Below are 27,217 nucleotides of genomic sequence, written 5' to 3'. Positions count from 1 at the left end.
TTTATAAAATAATCCAGGGTATATGCAAGTTATGAATGTCGGTTGCGACAGAATTGATTGGAGAATGTAGTGAAATGCCGATAATTGAAGACGGGAACTTCATTCAAGGAATGCGTGTAAGCAGGAATGATTGAACAAAAGTATTAACGGCGAACTACTAGAGAAGAACGTTGCAATGAATCTCATGTCGGAATCCTTTAAAAATTAAGTGAAGTCCCGAAGGTTCGAACGAATGCTTTAGCAAGATTACCCCAGGGAATGAGGTAAGAATTTCTCGTCGATTACTGCGCAGAGTCAAGCTGGTGTCAAAAGCCCTGTATCGTCTAACTCAATAGGAATAAAATAATAAGTGAAGGAAAGCTTCAAAAATGTGGAATGAAAGAATAATGAAATAAAGAATATTTTGCGCTGTGCACAAAAGCTATCATGGAAAAAAGAGAGAATGGAGGTATGAAGTTACGCGTCGATTATCAGAAATTGTAAGTTTGAAGATTAAGTGAACAGAATGTACCAGGAGTATTGGAATAGTGTGATTTTATTTTTTGATAACATCCTTGCTAATTCAAGAACTAAGGACGACCAAGTTGAACGCCTGAAGATATGCTTGCGAAAAGTTGAAAAATAGCAGCTGCATTCTCAGCTTCAAAGATATGAATTCTGGTTATAATTGATTATGAGCTCCAATGTGTGGGTAATTACCAACCAAGAATGATCCATATGGAGACAGATGTTTAGGGTAGAAAAGAAAGAGTGAATGTCACTAAGATCGCTGGAAAATGGATAAAGGAATTGGAAAAGTTAGGATGAAGAATAAGCTTTGATCCGTCTTCTGGGTTATGCTGATACTTACTTTGTTGTTAGATATCAAAGGTGGTATTAATACAGATGATTGATGTTGACTTCAGTATGGGATGTTGTGAGCATCAAAGTTCGTATTGATATCTAATTTGATACGACGACAAAATGAGTATTAGTACCAAGAGACCGGATTTTTGAATAAAGTTATGATTCATTCCGTTCCAAATTAATATTTCCTTTTAGATAGAAACAGATTCTCGCTCGATGAACCTACTTGATAGTGATTGAGAAATATATATATATATATATATATATATATATATATATATTGAAGTATGCTACCAAGTGGTGAGTAGATTTAATTGCCGAGATTTTCCTTTTTAGTTTTTGGAATAGACGTAGAACATTCTGAAGTATCGGGCGTCATGAGCTCAGGATATCAGGCGCAGATGAATAGAAATGCAAGAGACCGATTTAAGATTCTTGAATACGATTGAAAAAGATCATGGGTCAGGCTAATCGAAGAAAAAGAGGCCGGAAACGTAAGGTAGAATAGTCAGTGAAAATAGAAATTTTATGAACACGAACTATTAGAATTGGAAAGAAAAGAAGGTTAGTGTAAATTAAGTTGGTCCTGTGAAACAGTGAAATAGATAGAAAGATTGTGAATGAGTTGGTCTTGTTGTCACAGGTATATCGAGTCCATAAGGCATTCATATGTGTATGACTACGATGATTAATTTAACCTCAAATGTATGAAGTAGAGATTGAGTTAGGGGTTGCATGAGCAACGGATAGAGTTGATGACGGTGAAAGACCGTTGAGTTGTGATTAAGGTGATGAGAACTGAGAAATTATAAGAAAGATACTTGGAAAACATCATGGTTTGTTCCTTTGCATGATTCTGAGGACAGAATCCTTTTAAGGGGGGAAGGATGTAACGTCTGGGAAATATTATGTAATTATTTTATCGATAAATAATTATTATGTGAATTTTTATGTAAATTTTGGTGAATTATTTGATAATTGATATTAATATTTGGATGTTTATTTCTGATTAAAATAAGATATTTTAATTCTTAATTATCCAGAATTAAATATAGATAATTTTGGTATTTTTCTGGTAATTTTTAGATTACCATATGATTTTATAAGGATTTATAGAATTAATAATGATTATTTTACATAATTATAAAATTAATTTTTAGAATCAGAAATCGTCCCACTTCAATCGTTTGTACATTTTTATAACCCGAAACTCTTCCGAAAACTCCTTCCTAACCTAATCTGATATTCTGAACACTTTCTGTGTTTTGACTTTTTCGATCCAGGGTACGGTTTGACCTGTACGAGTCCCGGTGTGAAATTTTTGATACGCAAATCATTTTATATATCAAGAAGAATCCATATTCTCAAAAGACGAGACACTATTACCTTATTTTTGTATAAAGTGTTTTATAAGAGACTCTGTTTTGATAATTATCTAAATCGGGTATCAAAATTGTATTGTTATGTAGTTACTTAGCGGCTAAGTAACCTATTTTCGGATCCAATATGTAAATGTAACTATCGAATTATTAAGTAAACAAATTGTGTGGTGGTTCTGTCAGCTATGTGTTGTTGTGGTATTAATTGTTTGTGATTGAGGGATGTGGAGGTTAATTTTGTGATTAATTATCGAGCTTAATGAACTGAATTCATTTTTAAAGTGATTTTATTGAATATTTATTCTCATAAATGCTAAAATTGCTCCTAAAATTATTTTTGTTGTTTTATAATTTTATTTATTATTTTTAGGAGTTTATAAAATTTAGAAATCAATATTTTATTAATTATTTAATTTTAAATGATTTTCTGACTTCATTAAATTGTAAAATCAGTATTTAATTCTAGAATGTATCAAAAATCATGAAAATTTTATTTTATTAACTTTTAAATATTTCGAGAATTTCAAAATTATCCAGGCAATTTTATGGCTTTTATTTATCCGCACGTCTATTATTTAATTTACAAAACGTGGGGCTGATTTGCGTTTCAAAAATGATTTAGAAATTCTGGAAAGTTTATTTTAATAACCTCTAATTATTCTGAGATTTAAAAAAAAATATTTTCGAGAATATTTAGGTGATTTTACCCGTTAAACGCTCATTAAATTTGAAATTTCGCTGTCGAAGGTCAGAACTATTGTAATAAAATACTAAAATAAAAAGAAACAAAAAGGGGGGGGCAGATTATTTAATCGGGTTCAACCCATTTTTCTTTCAGACCATATCTCTCTCTTGTCTCTCCCGATCAATCTCTCTGAAATCTCTGTCTTTCTCTACTGTTTATCCCTCATCCCTCTCTCTCGATTATCTCCCTGTTCCCTTTATCTCTCTCCTTCTCTCCCTCTTTTTCTTCCCTGTTCTCCACCGCTGCTTCTTTTCCTGCGAGTGGCGCCGCCCCGTCCTGTTCCAATCGCCGCCGCGATTCCGGTTTCTTTCCGATAATTAACCGGCTTCATCCCTGTTGTTTGTATATATATACATACGAACCTGTATATATATGTGTGTGTTATCATGTGTGTATGGATAGTTGTGTATGTGTTCTTGCCGCCTGGATTTTCTTTCGGTTATTTTTCCGAGTCGTGCCATGTTCCTGCTTCGGTTGCGCGTAGGCGCGTGTGCTGTGGTCGTTTAATTGCTTATTTTAATTACTGACTGAATTTTTGATTCTTGCAGATCATTTGATTGATTTTCGTAAAACAAATAAATAAATTCGTGCGGGAGTAAATTAAATGAATCGGTAGAATTTATTTGGAAACCCGAATTTTATCGGGCACCAATAAATTTTGCCGCTGTTGACGATGACTTTTAACGAGTCAAAAGTGGACCGTGATGAATTAATTCTGAGTCCTAAATTATAAATAAATAAAATTAGTTGAGAAATTAATTTCGCGACGAAATGAAAAATACGATACGAATAACAGTAAATAATATTTAATAAATTAAGTTTGTATTGGTGGTTGGGATTAGTGTAATTGGTTGTGAATTGGATGATTGCGATTGTTGGTTGTTGTTGTGTTGTGAATTTGACATCGAACTAGTTCGACAGGTAGGCCGATAAACAAAGGAGACGCTGTCCGATTTTTGGGAAATTAATTCCGAAAATACGGGAATGTAACCTGTAATTATCAGAGACGTCGAACGAGGATATATAATTAAATTTTCGAAACCTATTTACTTGACAAGATATTTTGTGAATAATCTATTACCCTATTTTTCAAAATGACAAATATACGTATTTTCCGAAATTATATACCGAACCAAGCTTTGAAGGTGCAAGCCATAACTGTTATGTGTATTTCAATAATACATATAAATATAAATTGGATTATGAAGTCGTATGGGTAGAATAGGATAGTGAGGTGATGTTAAGCGAAGCGATTATCTGAATTAGGATATTTTAACCCTGTAGGTCCTAGTCGGAAGACCCGAGACGTGACGTTGGACTAGGAATGATCTAGTGATTAGACGTTGAGATCAACGAAATTCCAATTGAATGGCCTGAATGTTGGAATCGTATCTAGAATGTGATAGTAGTTTGACGATAAAGCCAAACGATCAAGTTGAATCACAGTCAACTAGTAATAGCGATTAAAGCTCATTGAGGCAAGTATTCTTGATTTTTCTTTTAAATACTGCAAGTGTTTATGATTTTCTTTTAAAATACTGCAAATATTTATTCGTTCCTATTCTAAGTTCAGAATAGTTAACTGTTTTATATTTTGTTGCAATCACTCTGATTATGCATGTCCTTTCATTATTGTTCCTATAATTCGATTGCTCTCTTGAGCAAATACCCATTCTTTTGGGTTATTTGCGAACCCTGAATTGGGATGTTTTGAATTCAAAATGATTTGACATCAAAATACTCCATGGGCTGGATAATGATGATGTTTTGGGGATTAAGTGTCTCTTAATCCTGAGGACTGGGATATGACTGGTGCCTCGAAATGGGCCGTAGTGCCTAGGTTCCTGAATGGACCTATACAGTTGGGTATAGATCCGTACTGTATCCTGACTGATCAGCAGGGTATACTGCATATATTGGAACTAGTGTCCAGTCTAATTTATTGTTGATCGCCATTAACGGCATTCTCTTTCGAAAGGTTTTATGATTTCAAAAAAACTGGACAAAACCCTGATTTAGGAGATGAATCGGGGTATCGCTTGTCATTTTTGAATTTATAGTTAAATGCTGGTGACAACCAACGTTTATTCGCTCAACTCACTCAAAATAAATAGAATTGTTTAAAATTGTTTTAAGATTTTGTCCGGAAGTTTTTCATTTGGTATTAATGCTTGAAACTCAAATTATATATACCTGCTGAGCATTTTTGGCTCACTCTTGCTTTGTAAATTCTTATTTCTTCTAGAAACAGATAAGGATAAAAGTGAATAGCTTTGATAGGCAGCAGAAGTTAGAGAAATTTCCGCTGCGAGAGGTTGAAGATGTTAGAAGAATGTGACAAGAGCATTAGTTCAAAGGTATTTACACTTGTATTCTAGTTATTGTGAGTTGTAAAGGGTTAGATTCTTGTTTCATACCATAACCTGTAAACGATCCGGATTCAAGGGGTAAATTGAATATTCTTTTATTTTATGTAAAGATTGTTTAGTGACACCAAATCTTGACCTCAGATTTGGGTTGTTACACTAATAAGCTTTGAATTGGTGTATTTGTACTCAAGCTGTTACACATTTTAATGTGTTTTTTTAGTATTTTTGCATTTCAGGCACTATTCAGGTAATCAGGTGAATTAGCATTATTTTGGTGCTAATTTGGTGTCCAGGTGGTGTTGGAATAAAAGCTTGTGGAAGCCGGCTCGAAGCAGCAAGATATAAGAAGAAATCTGAGTTTTTCTCAGAAGGACGGCCATGCGTAGCGCGCGGCCCGCCGGGGTTCCAGTATTGGAGCGCGCCTGTAACATTCGGGAAATATCGTGTAATTATTTGTATCAATATATGATTATTATGTGAATATTATATGAATTTTTGGTGAATTATCTGATGTTTGATAAAAATATTTGGATATTTGTATGTAATAAAATGTGAGTATGTTAATTTTAATATGTCCAGAATAAAATATAGATAATTAAGGTATTTTTCTGGTAATTTTTGGAGTGTTAGATGATTTTATAATGATTTATGAATTATTAATTATTTTCTGAATAATTACAAAATTATTTTATAAAGCCGGGAATCGTCCGACTTCAACCGTTTTTACGTTTTTACAACTCGAAACTCTTCCGAAAACTCCTTTCTAACCTAATCTGGTAATTCTGGACATTTTCCGTGTTTTGACTTTTTCGATCCGGATTACGGTTTGACCTGTGCGTGACCCGGCACAAAATTTTCGATACGATAATCATTTCAGTGAATCAACAAAACCCGTATTCTCGAAAGACGAGATATTATCACATTATTTCCGTATAAATTGTTTTATAAAAAGCCTGGTTGGGATAATTATCCAAAACTGATATCAAATCGGATCGTTATTGCAGTTACTTAGCGGCTAAGCAACTGATTTAAATGTATAAAATGATCCAGAACGAACCAATATTCCATAAATATAAAAGCATACTTTTTATTTCATTTTATTCGTTTATTCATTTTGCAACCCTTAAAAATACCATAAATACAGAGAAAAACCTAGAAAACCGATACGTTCCTGAGAATCAAACACACGAACGAAGGCGTTATCGAACTCCGATTCGGGCGTGCAACATATCAAAACGAAGCTCTCGAAATCTTCTTTCTGAATCAATCATCAGTTTTTGCCCAGAAATCATGGTAGTTTTCTTATTTATTTAATTATATTCGAATAATTTGATAATTAAAAAATGAAAATTTTTTCTTGATGTTGTTGATGTGATTTGATGCTTCCATCGTGTAGATAATATTTTTCTGATCAATTTGGTATATTATATGTCAAAAACCGAGTTCAATAACATATAGAAAATTGAGTTTGATTTTCGAATTCAAAAATTAGGGTTTATAGGTTTGAATGTTCTTAATCGAAATTTGTGAGTTTCTGTGTTTGGGGTTATTACTTGAAATTGATTGTACCATTGAGTAGATCATTGAAAGACGAATTTATTGGTATATACGTGATGAACGAACAGTAGCCGAAAGCCTTTCCTCGGAAAATGGGGTCGAACAGCGGCGGATTTTTCCGTCCGTTTTTCCGGCTTATCCAGCATGATTCTACCCATTTTAATGCCCCAGAATGATTCATGCGTATCTGTACTACATCCCCAGTTAAATAATCGTGATTCTGGGTTGATTTTCAGGCCGCCGGAAAAGCTCCATGGCGGCGGCCATGGAGTTCCGGCCGGCAGTGTTGTCGGGGACGACGATAGGGGTGACAAACTTCAGTTTGGCCCCTGAAGTTGTCCCTGACTTGCAAATATAAAATTCTAGTTTTACTATTTTTCAGAATTAGGATTTACGTTTTGAAAATTTATAAAAACAGTATTCCTGTTTTGTATATTTTCAAAAATGATATTTTCTTTTTACAATTAATTTCAAAAATTGTTTTAATTATTTTAAAATTCTAAAAATCAATATTTTTTTATTCTGAAAATAATTTTAATTCTAAAATAAATCTTAATTATTTAATTAATTAATTTTAGTTAATAATTAATTATTTATTTATTCAATTAATTTAAATATTAATTGATTATTTAATTTAATTAGTTATTAATTAATTTTAATTGATTTAATAATTAGATTTAATTATTTAAACTTGATTTAAAAATTCTGAAAAATATTATTTTAAATTATTTTCAAGGTCCGATAATTACTATAAAATTATTTTAAAGCCAAATTCGGGTATTCAAACCCTATTATTTAATTATTAAATGATTCGGAGACCGTTAAATCAACCGTTCATCCGTTTATTACGAAACAAACGCCTCTGGACTCAGAAAAATATTTTGCTTCTATTAAAAATATTTTGGAGACCTAAATTCTTTTGTATCCAAAGGGTGTTTGTTTTATGAATCATTCTGAGGCAATTATTGATGAATAAAATATTCTTTTAATCCGATTTCAATTCTAAACGTATCGAGACTTATCTTTCGACGATTTAACTTATGTGCTGCATGAATTATATGACTATGTCTTATATGAAATATGTGATGCATGCCTTTTGTGTTTATATGTTATGTGAACTATGAGTCCACGTGTCGATTAAACCTTATATGAATAAAGATGATCCTTATCTGGGCGGGTAGACGATAGGGATAAATGTATAGACTAGACAATTATATATTGTCAGTTCATTGAATAATATTATTTGTGATAGATCCGCATAGTGCGAGACGTTCAAAGCCAGATAGAGATTGTAGAAGTAAAGCCTGATTGCGTGTAGTACTGAGATGAGTGGATTCAGAATAAAAATAAACCTAAGAGGGTAAATGGTAAGAAAGGTCAAGTAGGCCGTCAAGAGTAATACAGATGTGACAGGACTGAATGATATGACAGCTAGTTAAAGATCAGAGGGATTCTCAATTGAGGCAAGTCCTAACCTTTCTCCTAAAAATACTGCAAATATTTATTCGTTCCTATTCTAAATTCAGAATAGTTGACTGTTTTATATTTCACTGCAATTACTCTTATTATGCCAGTTCTTTTCATTATTGTTCCTATAATTCGATTGCTCTCTTGAGCGAATACCCATTTGTTTGGGTTATTTGCGAACCCTAATTTGGGATGTTTTGAAATCAAAATGATTTGATATCAAAATACTCTACGGGCTGGACGGTTACTATTAGGACCAGTGATAAGCTGGATCCTATGGGTCAGGGATGGACCGGACCCCTTTAGGCCATAGTTGCCTGGGTGCCCCATATGTTGGTTGGGTCTATGCAGTTGGGAATAGATCCGCACTATCTCTTAACTGATCAGCAGGTTATAGTGTATATGTTGGTTTTTAGTGTTCAGTCTAATTTATTGTTGATCGCCATTAATGGCATTCATTCCCGAATAATTCATAATTACAAATTTCAAAAGAATGAACTATTGAAACGATTATTGTCCTTTGTCGGAAAAATGCGATTTATGATTAAAGGCCAATGAGGGTCGCTGTTTTGTTCGCTCAACTGTTTAAATATGTAAAGACATTTTTAAAATCATTCAACAATTGTTTCCGGGAGTTTTCTGATCTGAAACCTGGAAACAATTTATAATACTTGCTGGGCATTTTTGGCTCACTCTTGCTTTGTGAACTCTTATTTCTTTCAGTATCAAATGAGGGCAAAGTGAATATCTTTTAATAGACAGCAAAAGTGGTGAGATTCCAGCTGAAGAAATTTGGAGATGTCAGAGTGATCAGTACAAGGAAATTAGTAGTGAGGTAATGAAACTGTATCTAGACAATGTAATTTTTTTTGAAGGTTAGATTCTTGTTTCATACTATAACCTGTAAGCGATCCTGAATATGAGGGTTTCTGTATATTTATTTTAATATACAAGTTTTTATTGTTATTTAAAATTGTGTAGTGACACCCAATCCTGACCCCGGATTTGGGGGCGTCACAGTTGGCATCAGAGCTACAGGTTATTGGTCACTGAAATAAGAATAGGTGAGGGTAAGATATGAGTGATAGGCCATATGAGATAAGAAAGACTTTAGGCATACTCATTTTAAGTTTGAATTAAGTGTGAATGAGAATTGGTAGGTCCGATACGGAATTGATAATACAAGATTGTTGGGGCAAGCGTAAGGCGAATATCGCAATGCTATAGGTATATTGAGATCTCTGATCCCACAGTAATGATGAATCGATAGATCGGCGGAGACTAAATATGTTACCCTACGTTTATGCAGTTTTGAAGAAAATGCGATTAATTTTTGTGAGAAGTTGTGAAAGAGAGGCTAGGTGAGTTTTGGTACGATTTCACTTAGAATTAGGTAGTAGGATGAGCTTCACGCTGGAGGAAACAAGTTGATGGAAGCTGATGAAGAACTAACGTTGCACATTCCGAAGGCACCACCTCTACGAGAAGATTCCTATCACTTATCGGGAGCTGTGCAAGGAATGATATCTACCTTACCCGGTATAGGTAAGATTAGCAAGAAGATGCGACCATATCCATAGACTGAACATCGAATCGCCTGCGTGGTTGTAAGCATAGCGTCAAAAATGATGGCAAGAATGTCAGAGATAGTACCAGATGGCAGTACTGCAATGGAATTGCGAGTAAATGATATACAATAGTAAATGGTACTTCATCGACTAATAAGTGCGAGCAGAATCCAAGGAGGAATAGAAGATGTACCAAAATAAAGAGATCCTTATATGGACATTCCTTTAATTAGATATTTCATTAATGGATTAAGAGAGTAGCAAGTAACTTATATAGTAATGACGACCAAATATTTGATTTTCAAAATTTTAAAATGAGATTTTGGAGAAGATTTCTTTAATCAACTTTCAGAAAATTTTTGTATGAAATGAGTTTTACAATTTGGTTGTCGAATTACTATTAATGTTCTTGTTATTATAAGAAGGAAATGACCTAAAAAGGAGAATGTAATTAGACTCAGTATGGTTAATTTGGAAGACCAAGTAGACCCACTAGTGAGAATAAAGTTTAAAGTTCTCTATAAAAGACGAACATAAATTTTGTTTAATATTAATGATTAAATCAACTTGTTAAAACATTATTTACCCAATTCATGAAATTGTTAAAATTTAACTAGATTCATAATTTGAACGGATAGCGGATGATTGAAGTAAATGGAAGAATCTTCCAGATGGTTGGAGAAAAATAATATTCCTAATCGATAAAATTGAAGTGTTGCGGGATTGATGGTTATTTTCGTGGTTTAGAAAAGTCGGAAGTAATAATTATAAATTTTTTAGGAACGCGATTACGATCAAATCATTAAATTATTTAATGAGGAGGTATTTCCAGACGACATTTCGAAGTTATAATGTGACCTAAATTATGAATCTCTCATTCGACTGGTTCATGGAGGCATACGTAGGTGAAGCGTGAAAGATGATCAACATCGACATTATTTCTTCTTAACACGATATAATATGTTCTTCTTGATTCTTGGATACCTATAAGTTTCTTCTATAGATAAATCATATGAGATGAAGACGAAAGAAAATTTACTGTATTCCTTCTAAATTGTTTCTCTTCTCAAATCACTAATTTCTGATTGAGACAAACAGTATTGTGGTATGACGCTTTGCCAAAATGATGAAGAGTCGGGTGGGACGCCACCTAATCATGCGTTGTATGCCATATAGTATAAAAGGCTGGCCAACTTGAGTACGAATATGGTTGTCTCATTCACATCTAAATCTTCACTCATTCTTCTTCCTTCAATTTACTAAATTACAAATTATCCCAATCGTTTGTGGCATTGTTATTCCTTATTCAGTTTTAAATTAAAATCATATTCGCAAACTCTCCTTTTGCGTGAAGTTTATTCTTTGACGATTTCAAAAGAAATGAAATAGTATGGCACGTGGAATCATACAACATAGTTATGACTGCAAACCGATAAATGGTGGACATCTGCGGGTAAGGAAGAAGAAATTCATCAATAACATGGACGTGGCGAAGACATCAAGTCAAACAGTTATTTGTGTTACGAGGATCTCAGATTACGGTAACATGACATGCATCGAATCAGAGGATTTCGATGTGAAATAAATGGTTAGCAAACCATAATGAATAAATTAGTTATAAACTAAGGAAGTAAGATTGTATGCAAGCGAAAGAATGTCGGGACGATAATCGAAGATCAAAGGAATTCTGAACAATGGCTTAGATAGGTAACTAACACGTGAAGCATCTCTTCATCGTGGGAAGATATTTGTCCTGAAGATTCAAGATCGAAGAAATCTTAATTACAAATAAATTATGAATGTGTTTTTCCAGAAATTGTTAAGTTCTTTACCTTGAGTAAATAAGTTATAGTAAATTTAATACCCATAAGTGAGCCAGAGATAAAGGTTCGATACGGGAACATAAGTGGAAATGAATAAATGGTGACTCGACTGTGAAACCTTTTAAGAAATAATGATTTGACAATTGAGTTTCCCCAGACGGTGGCGATAATAATGAAAACCATGCTTAGTTATTGAAAGATAGATAGATTAGTTAATGAAATTAAGTACGTATCGTCAACAATAGATGATTGGTGTGACCAATGAAAGGATGCGGTATAATTTTTACAAGTAGCTATACACAATTAGTAATGACAATAAATAAGTCAAAATACTCGCGCAATGAAATTTTGAGTCATGAGATAAATTTTAAAGTTCACTAATAAAATTTGGTAACATTCAGAAAGAACTGGGAAGAGAGTGGTTATATTAATCCTTGTTAATTTAAGACCTTAAGTCTCATTTCAAAAGATATATGTTATGCCAGTTAATCATACCTATACTAATCAGAATGATATAGTCCGAGCTATGATGGATGGGTGAATTTGGTTGATGGAAATGGATGGATGTGATTGTAGATGATTTGGTATATTGATGGTGTCAGTTTGAGTCTGACTGGTAGTCGATGGTATAGGGGAGATGCTGCCCAAATTTTCAGAAATTAGCCTACATGTAAGGATAAAGAAGTATATTATCGTTCTCGTCAGTACTCCAAGTAACTGCGATCTAGGATCTTGAGAAAGTTAGTATGCCCAAACCGACTTTATATAATTGGTCTTTGATTCCAGTTAGCTAGTCTTCACTTGATTTAAGTGATCGGTTAAAAGAGTTAATTGATCAACTTTACCAACTAATGGTTAGCTAAATGGAGATCGATTCCAATTAGATTGAGTCAAGCTCTAACATGATTTTCAGATCCAAAATCAAAGTGGTTAGCAAGTTGAAAGAAGTGATGGCATCAGCATGAATCGAAAGTTTAGTAGAATTAGCGTGATGTTACCACAGACATGTGCGAGACTTTATCTAGATGAATAAGCTCTTTTCGATAAACAAGAGGAACATAAAGTAATTGGTACATGATAGTAAAAAGTTTTTTTTTTAAGAACTGAAGATTCAAGATAAAGCAAAGAGAGTCTATCATCTGCAATAGCATTCCAGGAAGGACCTGAAAGTATACCTATATCGAATGGCGATTGAATAAGAGTTTTTGAAAGCTCGTGAATCCAAGTATCCGATGTAAGACGAAGACTAACGAAGTCTGCATGGGAACTCCGAAAAAAAGAAGAATATTGATCAATTGGAAAAATGCCAATTATGCAATCAATGATGATTTATGTGAGGCTAAGAAAATAACTATCGATGAATTTTGATAATTCTGTCAGGAAGAACTTAAATATTATAAATAAAAGCCTTTTATTAACTTCAGAAATGGCTTAGCTAATAATCCACATATTAATATTACCAAGACATTTTTTTTATATTAAAAGAGTTAATGAGTAATGAGAATGAAGAACTAAATAAGAAAAGAAGTGGAATCAAAAGAATGATAAAGAAATGTTATAAAATAATCCAAGATATATGTTGTGAACATCAGATATGCCAGAACCAATAGGGGAATGAAGCAAAACACCGACAATTGAAGACAAGAATTTCATTCAAAGAATGCGCGTAAGCAGGGAAGATTAAACAACAGTATTCGTGGCAAACTACTAGAGAAGAACGATACACTGAATCTCATCTCAGAATTCTCCCTAATTAAAGTAAAGTCCCGAAGGTTCTAACAAATGATTTACCAAGGTTACCTCGGGAAATGAGGTAAGAATTTCAATCAGTTACTTTACGAGTCGAGCTGGTGTCAAAAGCCCTGTACCGTATAACCCAGTAGAAATAAGATATTGAGTGAATAAGAACTTTAAAAATATGGAATGCAAGAATAATGAAATAAAAAAATACTTCACGCTATACAAAGGTGATTATGGAGAAAAGAAAATGAAGGTATGGAGTCACGCATTGATTATCAGAATTTGTAAGTCTGAAGATTAAATGAACATAATGTATAAGGAGTAATGGGATAGTGTAATTGTATTTATTAATAACATCCTCGCCCATTCAAGAATTAAGGGAGACCAAGTTGAACACCTGAAGATATGCATGCGAAAGGTGAAAGATTAGCAGCTGCGTTCTAAGCTTCAAAGGTACGCACTCTAGTTATAATTAGTTATGAGCTACGGAAGTATGGTTAATCACCAACCAAGCAAGATCATAGGTTTTGATCCAACTTCTAGATTATACTGATACTTACTTTGTTGTTAGATATCAAAGGTGGTATTAATATAGATGATTGATGTGACTTCAGTATGGAATGTTGTGAACATCAAAGTTCATATTGATATCTAATTTGATATGACAACAAAATTAGTATTAGTACCAAGAGTTCGGTTTTGAATAAAGTTATGATTCATTTTATTCCAAATTAATATTTCCTTTCAGATAGTAAAAGATTTCGCTTGATGAAATATACTTGTTAGTGATTGAAAAGAAATTGAAAAATATTACAAAGTGATGAGTTAAATGCAATTATCGAGATTTTCTTTTAATTTTAGCTTTGAATAGATTTAGAATATTTCGAAACATCAGACGCCATGAGCTCAGTATATCGGGCGCACACGGATGAGAAATTCCAGAGATCAGCTAAAGGTTCTTGAATACGATTAAAAATGATTATAGGCTAGACTAACCAAACTGAAGGAGACGCGAGAAGTAAAGTAGAACAGCTAGGGAAAATGGAAGGTTCATAAACATGAATTATTAGAATTGAAAAGAGAAGAAGATTAATATAAATTAAGTTAATCCATCAAGACAATGAGATAGATAGAACGGGTACGAATAGGTTGACCCTGTTGGTACAGGCATAACGAGTTCATAAGATGTTCAAGGGTATATGCCTAAGAAAGGTAATTTAGCTTCATATGTATAAGATGAAGGTTGATTAAGGTTACGTAAGTACCTGACAGATTTAATGTCGGTGAGAGACCGTTGAGTTGTGATTAAAGTGATGAGACCTTAGGAATTATAGGAAAGATACTTGAAAAATATCATAGTCAACGACAAAAAGTAAATACGCCCTGGTCGCAGTGCATCATTTACTAATATAGAAGAAGATTACAGGAATGGTTAAAGAGCCTCGAATGCGATGGGAAGCGATTATAAATTAGGTTATTTGAACGAAGAAACATATGAGGACGAGGTTCAACACCGAGTAATAGTTGAAAATGCATATAAGCACGAGTTACTAGAATTAGGAAGAAAAATAGAATTAGACGTGTTATGCTGGTCCCTCCTAGAAAATAAAATAGACAGAATAAATAGAAGTGAGCTAGCTTCACCGCTATCCGTATAGCGGATTTATAGAGTGTTTATATGTGTATACCCAGAAAGAGTAAGTTAGCTCTATTATATATAGAAGATGGAGATTTGAATTGAGTTATATAAGCAACAAATAGAATATGTTATTAGCGAGAAACTATTAAGGAAAGATTGATATTATGCGTTAAAGTTATGAAAAATTGTAAGGTTGAAAGATTCACCTGAGAGAATGAAAGTGATATACTTAAAAAGTATCAGTATTATTCCTTAGCGTGATTCTGAGGACAGAATCCTTTTAAGGGGGGAAGGATACATCCGGGAAATATCGTGTAATTATTTGTATCAATATATGATTATTATGTGAATATTATATGAATTTTTGGTGAATTATCTGATGTTTGATAATAATATTTGGATATTTGTATTTAATAAAATATGAGTATGTTAATTTTAATATGTCCAGAATAAAATATAGATGATTAAGGTATTTTTCTAGTAATTTTTGGAGTGTTAGATGATTTTATAATGATTTATGAATTATTAATTATTTTCTGAATAATTACAAAATTATTTTATAAAGCCGGGAATCGTCCGACTTCAACCGTTTTTACGTTTTTACAATTCGAAACTCTTCCGAAAACTCCTCCCTAACCTAATCTGGTAATTCCGGACATTTTCCGTGTTTTGACTTTTTCGATCCGGATTACGGTTTGACCTGTGCGTGACCCGGCGCAAAATTTTCGATACGATAATCATTTCGGTGAATCAACAAAACCCGTATTCTCGAAAGACGAGATATTATCACATTATTTCCGTATGAATTGTTTTATAAAAAGCCCGGTTGGGATAATTATCCAAAGCTGATATCAAATCGGATCGTTATTGCAGTTACTTAGCGGCTAAGCAACTGATTTAACGATCCAAAACGATCCAGAACGAACCAATATTCCATAAATATAAAAAGCATATTTTTAATTTCATTTTATTCGTTTATTCATTTTGCACCCCGTAAAAATACTGTAAATACAGAGAAAAACCTAGAAAACCGATATGTTCCTGAGAATCAAATACACGAACGAAGGCGTTATCGAACTCTGATTCGGGCGTGCAACATATCAAAATGAAGCTCTCGAAATCTTCTTTCTGAATCAATCATCAGTTTTTGCCCAGAAATTATGGTAATTTTCTTATTTATTTAATTATATTCGAATTATTTGATAATTAAAATATGAAAATTTGTTCTTGATGTTGTTGATGTGATTTGATGCTTCCATCGTGTAGATAATATTTTTCTGATCAATTTGGTATATTATATGTCAAAAACCGAGTTCAATAACATATAGAAAATTGAGTTTGATTTTCGAATTCAAAAATTAGGGTTTATAGGTTTGAATGTTCTTAATCGAAATTTGTGAGTTTCTGTGTTTGGGGTTATTACTTGAAATTGATTGTACCATTGAGTAGATCGTTGAAAGACGAATTTATTGGTATATACGTGATGAACGAACAGTAGCCGAAAGCCTTTCATCGGAAAATGGGGTCGAATGGCGGTGGAATTTTCCTTCCGTTTTTCCGGCTTATCTAACATGATTCTACCCATTTTAATGCCCTAGAATGATTCCTGCATGTCTGTACTACATCCCCTGTTAAATAATTGTGATTCTGGGTTGATTTTCAGGCCGCCGGAAAAGGTCCATGGCGACGGCCATGGAGTTCCGGCCAGCAGTGTCGTCGGGGACGACGACAGGGGTGACAAACTTCAGTTTGGCCCCTGAAGTTGTCCTTGACTTGCAAATATAAAATTATAGTTTTACAATTTTTCAGAATTGGGATTTACTTTTTGAAAATTTATAAAAACAGTATTCTTGTTTTGTATATTTTCAAAAATGATATTTTCTTTTTATAATTAATTTCAAAAATTGTTTTAATTATTTTAAAATTCAAAAAATCAATATTTTTTTTATTCTGAAAATTAATTTTAATTCTAAAATAAATCTTAATTATTTATTAATTAATTTTAGTTGATAATTAATTATTTAATTATTCAATTAATTTAAATAGTTATTAATTAATTTTAATTGATTTAATAATTAGATTTAATTATTTAAAATTGATTTAAAAATTCCGGAAAATAGTTTTGAGTTTTAAAATATTATTTTAAATTATTTTCAAGGTCCGATAATTACTATAAAATTATTTTAAAGCCAAATTCGGGTATTCAAACCCTATTATTTAATTATTAAATGATTCGGAGACCGTTTTAATTCCGAAAAATATTCAAAAATTCATAATAAATCAACCGTTCGTCCGTTTATTACGAAACAAACGCCTCTGGGCTCAGAAAAATATTCTGCTTCTATTAAAAATATTTTCGAGACCTAAATTCTTTTGTATCCAAAGGGTGTTTGTTTTATGAATCATTCTGAGGCAATTATTGATCAATAAAATATTCTTTTAATCCCATTTCAATTTTTAAACGTATCGAGACTTATCTTGCGACGATTTAACTTATGTGCTTCATGAATATGTGACTATGTCTTATATGAAATATGTGATGCGTGCCTTGTGTGTTTATATGTTATGTGAACTATGAGTCCACGTGTCGATTAAACCTTATATGATTAAAGATGATCCTTATCTATTATTATATGGCGGGTAGATGATAGGGATAAATGTATAGACTAGACAATTATATATTGTCAGTTCATTGAATAATATAATTTGTGATAGATCCGCATAGTGCGAGACGTTCAAAGCCAGATAGAGATTGTAGAAGTAAAGCCTGATTGCGTGTAGTACTGAAATGAGTGGATTCAGAATAAAGATAAACCTAAGAGGGTAAATGATAAGAAAGGTCAAGTAGGTTGTCAAGAGTAATACAGATGTGATAGGACTAAATGATATGACAACTAGTTAAAGATTAGAGGGATTCTCAATTGAGGCAAGTATTTCTAACCTTTCTCCTAAAATACTGCAAATATTTATTCGCTCTTATTCTAAGTTCAGAATAGTTTACTATTTTATATTTCACTGCAATTACTCTTATTATGCCAGTTCTTTTCATTATTGTTCCTATAATTCGATTGCTCTCTTGAGCGAATACCCATTCGTTCGGGTTATTTGTGAACCCTAATTTGGGATGTTTTGAAATCCAAATGATTTGATATCAAAATACTCTATGGGCTGGACGGTTACTATTAGGACCAGTGATAAGCTGGATCCTATGGGTCAGGGATGGACCGGACCCCTTTAGGCCATAGTTGCCTGGGTGCCCAATATGTTGGTTGGGTCTATGCAGTTGGGAATAGATACGCACTATCTTCTGACTGATAAGCAGGTTATAGTGCATATGTTGGTTTCTAGTGTCCAGACTAATTTATTGTTGATCGCCATTAATGGCATTCATTCCCGAATAATTTATAATTACAAATTTCAAAAGAATGAACTATTTAAACGATTACTATCCTTTTTCGGAAAAATGCGATTTATGATTAAAGGCCAATGAGGGCCGCTGTTTTGTTCGCTCAACTGTTTAAATATGTAAAGATATTTTTAAAATCATTCAACAATCATTTCCGGGAGTTTTCTGATCTGAAACCTGGAAACAATTTATAATACTTGCTGGGCATTTTTGGCTCACTCTTGCTTTGTGAACTCTTATTTCTTTCAGTATCAAATGAGGGCAAAGTGAATAGCTTTTAATAGACAGCAAAAGTGGTGATATTCCAGCTGAAGAAATTTGGAGATGTCAGAGTGATCAGTACAAGGAAATTAGTAGTGAGGTAATGAAATTGTATCTAGACAATGTAAATTTTTTTGAAGGTTAGATTCTTGTTTCATACTATAACTTGTAAGCGATCCTGAATATGAGGGGCTTCTGTATATTTATTTTAATATACAGGTTTTTATTGTTATTTAAAATTGTGTAGTGACACCCAATCCTGACCCCGAATTTGGGGGCGTCATAGTTGACATCAGAGCTACAGGTTAATGGTCACTGAAATAAGAATAGATGAGGGTAAGATATGAGTGATAGGCCATATGAGACAGGAAAGACTCTAGGCATACTCATTTTAAGTTTGAATTAAGTGTGAATGAGGATTGGTAGGTCCGATACGGAATTGATAATCCAAGATTGTTGGGGCAAGCGTAAGGCGAATATCGCAACGCTATAGGTATATTGAGATCTCTGATCCCACAATAATGAGGAATCGTTAGATCGGCGGAGACTAAATATGTTACCCTACGTTCATGCGGTTTTGAAGAAAATGCGATTAATTTTTGTGAGAAGTTGTGAAAGAGAGGCTAGGTGAGTTTTGGTACGATTTCACTTAGAATTAGGCAGTAGGATGAGCTTCACGCTGGAGGAAACAAGTTGATGGAAGCTGATGAAGAACTAACGTTGCACATTCCGAAGGAACCACCTCTACGATAAGATTCCTATCACTTATCGGGAGCTGTGCAAGGAATGATATCTACCTTACCAGGTATAGGTAAGACTAGCAAGAAGATGCGACCCTATCCATAGACTGAACATCGAATCGCCTGCGTGGTTGTAAGCATAGTGTCAAAAACGATGGCAAGAATGTCAGAGATAGTACCAGATGGCAGCATTGTGATGGAATTGCGAGTAAATGATATACAATAGTAAATGGAACTTCATCGACTAATAAGTGCAAGCAGAATCCAAGGAGGAATAGAAGATGTACCAAAATAAAGAGATCCTTATATGGGCATTCCTTTAATTAGATATTTCATTAATGGATCAAGAGAGTAGCAAGTAACTTATATAGTAATGACGACCAAATATTTGATTTTCAAAATTGTAAAATGAGATTTCGGAGAAGATTTCTTTAATCAACTTTCAGAAAATTTTTGTATGAAATGAGTTTTATAATTTGGTTGTCGAATTACTATTAAAGTTCTTGTTATTATAAGAAGGAAATGACCTAAAAAGGAGAATGTAATTAGACTCAGTATGGTTAATCTGGAAGACCAAGTAGACCCTCTAGTGAGAATAAAGTTTAAAGTTCTCTATAAAAGACGAACATAAATTTTGTTTAATATTAATGATTAAATCAACTTGTTATAACATTATTTACCCAATTCATGAAATTGTTAAAATTTAACTAGATTCGTAATTTGAATGGATAGCGGATGATTGAAGTAAATGGAAGAATCTTCCAGATGGTTGGAGAAAAATAATATTCCTAATCGATAAAATTGAAGCGTTGCGGGATCGATGGTTATTTTTATGGTTTAGAAAAGTCGGAAGTAATAATTATAAATTTTTTAGGAACGCGATTACGATCAAATCATTAAATTATTTAATGAGGAGGTATTTCCAGACGACATTTCAAAGTTATAATGTGACCTAAATTATGAATATCTCATTCGACTGGTTCATGGAGGCATACGTAGGTGAAGCGTGAAAGATGATCAACATCGACATTATTTTTTCTTAACACGATAACATATGTACTTCTTGATTCTTGGATACGTATAAGTTTCTTCTGTGGATAAATCATATGAGGTGAAGATGAAAGAAAATTTATTGTATTCCTTCTAAATTGTTTCTCTTCTCAAATCACTGATTTCTGATTGAGACAAATAGTATTGTGGTATGACGCTTTGTCAAAATGATGAAGAGTCGGGTGGGACGCCACCTAATCATGCGCTGTATGCCATATAGTATGAAAGACTGGCCATCTTGAGTACGAATATGGTTGTCTCATTCACATATAAATCTTCACTCATTCTTCTTCCTTCAATTTACTAAATTACAAATTATCCCAACCGTTTGTGGCATTGTTATTCTATATTTAGTTTTCAATTAAAATTATATTCGCAAACTCTCCTTTTGCGTGAAGTTTATTCTTTGACGATTTCAAAAGAAATGAAATAGTGTGGCACGTGGAATCATACAACATAGTTATGACTGCAAACCGATAAATGGTGGACATCTGTGGGTAAGGAAGAAGAAATTCATCAATAACATGGATGTGGCGAAGACATCAAGTCAAACAGTTATTTGTGTTACGAGGATCTCAGATTACGGTAACATGACACGCATCGAAACAGAGGATTTTGACGTGAAATAAATGGTTAGCAAACTGTAATGAATAAATTAGTTATAAACTAAGGAAGTAAGATTGTATGCATGTGAAAGAATGTCGGGACGATAATCGAAGATCAAAGGAATTCTGAACAATGGCTTAGATATGTAATTAACACGTGAAGCATCTCTTCATCGTGGGAAGATATTTGTCGTGAATATTCAAGATCGAAGAAATCTTAATTACAAATAAATTCTGAATGTGTTTTTCCAGAAATTGTGAAGTTCTTTAACTTGAGTAAATAAGTTATAGTAAATTTAATACCCATAAGCGAGCCAGAGATAAAGGTTTGATACGGGAACATAAGTGGAAATGAATAAATGGTGATTCGACTGTGAAACCTTTTAAGAAATAATGATTTGACAATTGAGTTTCCTCCAGACGGTGGCGATAATAATGAAAACCATGCTTAGTTATTGAAAGATAGATAGATTAGTTAATGAAATTAAGTACGTATCGTCAATAATAGATGATTGGTGTGACCAATGAAAGGATGCGGTATAATTTTTACAAGTAACTATACACAATTAGTAATGACAATAAATAAGTCAAAATACATGCGAAATGATATTTTGAGTCACGAGATAAATTTTAAAGTCCACTAATAAAATTTGGTAATATTCAGAAAGAACTGGGAAGAGAGTGGTTATATTAATCCTTGTTAATTTAAGACCTTAAGTCTCATTTCAAAAGATATATGTTATGCCAGTTAATCATACCTATACTAATCCGAATGATATAGTCCGAGCTATGGTGGATGGGTGAATTTGGTTGATGGAAATGGATGGATGTGATTGTAGATGATTTGGTATATTGATGGTGTTCCAGAAATACAGCGCAGCCGCGCTGTGATAGCGCGAACTCGCGCTATGGCCGAATTTCAGAATCCTCTTTCTACTACAATTCTAGAAGGGAAGGCTTCCAGATTGTTGAGGGCTGCTATATAAATAATATTAGGTCATTTTTAATAGATAGGCAGTAAGAGACTTACCAGAGCGCAAGGAGAAAATGGCAAGAGACCTTTAGCATAATTCAACAAAGGTGAAGATGATCTAGTTTATTCTTGTGAATCTTTATTTTGAGTTGTAACTTGGATGCTTGTTTCTTGTTGTGCTGAACCTATACTCTTGTTTGTACTTGGTTTTATTTATCCGTATAAAGACTATGTTTGTTATATCATATTTTCATCGAAACCCACGTTGATGATGAGTCCGATTATGGGCTAATCATTATCGTGGGGTTCTAGCGGATTTATTTATGGATTTCTTTTGTTAAATTGTTTGATGCCTTAGTATGTGGTGATTTTATGATATCCTAGTATTGGTTGTGCGTATTCATCTTATGAGTGTCATGAACTTATAAGATAGTGTGTTAATTCTTATTGAAGCGAAAGTGAACTTAAGGATTTAGAGCTTGCCATGCTAGCATAGGTTCATGTATTTGTTAAGCATGATTTGTAGGTTATTTTAACCATATTACTTGCCTATGTAATCAAGAAAGATAACTTGTGCTTAAACCGTTATATTGTCAAATTCTATAGACATATAGGGTCTCAATATAATTGGTGCCTATTCAGCTTCCATCTCTTTTGTGGATGTCTGGTAGAATGGTACTCGTGCAATGAAAGTTGACGTTTATCAGTTTCGTGTTATCTGATTAGTGTCATCACCATTTCATGCTAAGGTTAAGAATAATAAGGCTATTGAATGAAGTATTTAATGAAGTTAGAATCCCATGTTTGTCATATATATTAATTCAGTTAATGTTATTCTCATAGCTATAATCGTTAGCGTAATTCTTAGTTATAAACAATCTCAATTTGTTATCGTCTTAGTATTGGATAATAACCATACATTGTTGCTTAAGTCCATAATTTAGATAGTTAACCAATACAGTCTCTGTGGGAACGAACTAGAAAAGATTCTATACTACTTGCGAACATGTATACTTGCGTGTATTATTAGCGCGTATTTAGCGACTAACAAGTTTTTGGCGCCGCTGCCGGGGACTGCGGTGTTAATTTATAGTTTATGTGCCCTCCATCAGTGGTCATTAAAGTTCATTGAGTCGGACATTGTTACTTATTTGTTCCTTGTCTTGTTTCAGGTACTCTAGCGAGGGTGTATGCATACACGTTCACGTACTCGTAAGAGAACACTGGATAAAGCCGAGGAAGAACTTGTGGTAGTTCGTAGGGTAGTTTTTGAGGAAGAAAAGAAGTTGGAGGAAGAAGAGAAAGTTGAAGAGCCAATTTTAGTAGCTAGGGGCGATCAAGCAGAAAATCTGAAGGCTTTGATGGACTATTCGAAGCCTAAGATTAATGACATTCAATCTAGCATCATCAGACCAACCATTAGGGCTAACACTTTTGAGATCAAGTCAAGCATGATCCAGATGATACAGAACTCAGTTCAGTTTGGGGGTTCTCCTATTGAAGACCCCAACATGCACATCAGGGATTTCATCGAGATCTGTGACACTTTCAAATTTAACAATGTGACTGAGGATGCTATTAAGCTACAACTCTTCCCATTCTCTCTGAGGGACAAAGATAAGTGCTGGTTATATTCTCTACCAGCAGGGTCTATCACCACTTGGGAAGATTTTTCTCAAAAGTTTTTCAATAAATTCTTCCCCATGGCGAAGACTGTTGCAATCAGGAATGCTCTTACCCAGTTCGCGCAGCAAACTGGAGAATCTCTGTGTGAGGCTTGGGATGGATATAAGGAGATGCTAAGAAAGTGCCCACACCATGGCATGCCTGATTGGATGATTATCAACTGTTTCTATGATGGATTTGTTCCTACTTCTAGGCACATGCTTGATGCAACATCAGAAGGAGCCATGTGGGCTAAAAGCTATGATGAAGCTTAGAACTTATTGAATTGATGGCTGCTAATAAGTAACAGAATCCTTCCCAGAGACTGACTCATGGAAAGATAGCAGGAATTCTAGAGTTGGACGCAGCAACGGCTATCGCTGCCCAACTTAAGGCTTTGAAAATAAAGGTGGACACTTTGGCTAATTATGGAGTTAATCAAATTACTAGTTTCTGTGAGCTTTGTGCCGGTGCCCATGAGACTGATTAGTGCGCAATTTCTAGTGAATCAGCACAGTTCATGAGCAACTTCTAGCGATCGCAGCAACCTGTTCCAGCCACCTATCATCCTAACAACCACAATCATCCTAATTTTAGTTGGAGCAACGCTCAGAATGCGGTTCCAAAGCCTTATCAGCAATATCCAGCTAAACAGTACAACCCCCCTAGTTTTCAGCAACCGCAGTATGCACCGAGATAACAACTCCAGCTGCAACAAATTAATGAAAAATCTGAATTAGAGGAGTTGAGGCTTATGTGCAAGAGTCAAGTTATTTCTATCAAGACCTTGGAAAATCAAATTGGACAAATTGCCAATGCCTTGCTAAATCGTCAACCTGGTACATTGCCTAGTGACACTGAAGTGCCATGAAAAAAAAGAAGCTAATGAGCAGGTAAAGGCAATCACCTTGAGGTCTGGGAAGGTTGCAAATCCCGAACAAACTCAAGAGTTAACTGAAGAAGCTGGGGCTAAGAAAGAAGTAAAGCAGCAGGATGAAGAAGTGGAACCAAGGAAGACTACTGTTAAGCACACTCCACCTGAGGGTATTACAGAGGAGAAACAAATCTATCCTCTACCGCCTTTTCCAAAGAGGCTGCAAAAGAAAAAGCTTGACAAACAATTTGAGAAGTTTCTGGAGGTGTTCAAGAAACTTCATATCAATATACCTTTCGCTGAGGTTCTCGAGCAGATGCCTAGTTATGCAAAGTTTATGAAAGGTATTCTCTCTCGAAAAGTGAAGCTAGATGATTTAGAGACTGTCGCTCTCATGGAGGAATGCAGTGTTGTGCTAGAACAGAAGTTACCTCCAAAGCTTAAAGATCCAGGAAGCTTCACTATTCCATGTACTATTGAAAAATTGTCTTTTGACAGATGCTTATATACCTTGGGAGCTAGCATCAATCTGATGTCTTTGTCAATTTTCAAGCAGTTAGATCTACCTGATCCTAAACTAACTTATATGACCTTGCAGTTGGCCGACCGTTCTATTACATATCCACGAGATATTTTGGAGGATGTCTTGGTCAAGGTTTATAAACTCATCTTTCCTGCTGATTTTGTAATTCTTGATTTCGAGGAGAATAAGAAGATTCCCATAATCTTGGGAAGACCTTTCTTGGAAACTGGCGAACCTTGATCGATGTGCAGAAGGGTGAGCTTACAATGCGAGTTCTAGATCAGGATTTTACTTTTAATGTGTTCAATGCTATGAAATTTCCTACTGATAATGAGGAGTGCTTAAAAGTGGAATTGGTCGATTTGGTGGTCACATCGGAACTTGATCAATTGCTAAGGTCTGATGCCTTAGAAAAAGCCTTATTGGGAAATTCAGATAGTGAAGATGATGAAGGTGAAGAACAATTGTAATATTTGAATGCTTCTCCGTTGAAGAGAAAGATTGATATGCCTTTTGAATCTCTTGGAATGGATGAATTGAACAAAGCTCCTAAACCTCTCAAGCCTTCTATTGAGGAAGCCCCCTCTCTTGAGCTTAAGCCTTTACCTGAGCATTTGAGGTATGCGATTTTAGGTGATGCATCTACTCTGCCTGTTATTATTGCATATGACCTTTTAGGTAGTGATGAGGAAAAGTTATTAAGGATTCTGAGAGAATTCAAGTCGGCAATTGGATGGACTATAGTAGATATCAAGGTTATCAGCCCTTCTTACTGTATGCATAAAATTCTTCTAGGGGAAGGTAGCAAGCCTACAGTTGAGCAGCAAAGAAGACTTAATCCTATCATGAAGGAAGTAGTGAAGAAGGAAATTCTGAAGTGGCTAGATGCAGGGATCATCTATCCTATCTCTGATAGTTCATGAGTAAGCCCGATTCAATGTGTGCCAAAGAAAGGTGGAATTACTGTGGTGGCAAATGAGAAGAATGAGCTTATTCCTACAAGGACAGTCACGGGGTGGAGAGTCTGCATGGACTATCGGAAGCTGAACAAAGCCACTAGGAAGCACCACTTCCCATTGTTCTTTACTGATTAGATGCTTGACAGGTTCGCCGGTCATGAGTATTACTGTCTTCTGGATGGCTATTCGGGTTACAATTAGATTTGTATCGCTCTAGAAGATCAGGAGAAGACTACCTTCACTTGTCCATTTGGTACTTTCTCCTTCAGATGAATTTCTTTTGGTCTTTGTGGTGCGCCAGCCACATTTCAGAGATGTATGATGGCCATCATTTCTGACATGATTGGCCAGAATGTGGAGGTGTTCATGGATGACTTCTCAGTCTTTGGCGATTCTTTTGATAAATGCTTACAAAATCTTGGACATGTTCTCAAGAGGTGTGTTGAGACCAATCTTGTTTTCAATTGGGAGAAATGTCATTTTATGGTGCGTCAAGGCATTATTCCCGAGCACAAGGTTTCTAATAAAAGTCTAAAGGTGGACAAGGCCAATGTGGGGGTCATTGAGAATCTTCCTCCACCTATGTCTGTTAAGGGAATTCGCAGTTTTCTTGGTCATGCGGGTTTCAACAGGCGTTTAATCATGGACTTCTCGAAAATTTCAAAGCCTTTGTGCAGTCTATTAGAGAAAGATGTTCCTTTTAAATTCGATGACGAGTGCCTTGCAGCTTTTGAGACATTGAAGAAGAGTTTAATCATGACGCCTGTCATAACTGCACCTGATTAGAATGAGCCTTTTGAGATGATGTGTGATGCAAGCGACTATGCAGTTGGAGCAATTCTTGGGCAGAGGAAGAACAATATATTTCATGTAGTCTACTACGCTAGTAAGACTCTAAATGGTGCTCAACTAAATTACACTACTACGGAGAAAGAACTTTTGGCTATTGTCTACGGTTTTGAGAAATTTTGATCTTATCTACTTGGGACTAGGGTGACAGTTTTCACTGATCACGCCGCCATTCGATA

At 34.3% G+C, this 27,217-nt stretch overlaps 1 non-coding gene across 1 annotated transcript; it reads right to left on the bottom strand.

Annotated features, from left to right (window-relative positions):
- Window positions 1–23,886: 23,886 nt before the first annotated feature.
- LOC141710230 (small nucleolar RNA R71) lies at window positions 23,887–23,993 on the bottom strand. The gene has a single exon (XR_012570761.1). It is a non-coding gene; the product is annotated as a small nucleolar RNA R71 (small nucleolar RNA).
- Between the last annotated feature and the right edge of the window lie 3,224 nt (window positions 23,994–27,217).

Source organism: Apium graveolens, chromosome 2 (assembly GCF_009905375.1).
Source record: "Apium graveolens cultivar Ventura chromosome 2, ASM990537v1, whole genome shotgun sequence".
Classification (NCBI taxonomy): Eukaryota; Viridiplantae; Streptophyta; class Magnoliopsida; order Apiales; family Apiaceae; genus Apium; species Apium graveolens.
Note: the sequence above shows the minus strand (reverse complement) of the source record. Positions and strands in the feature narration are given on the sequence as shown.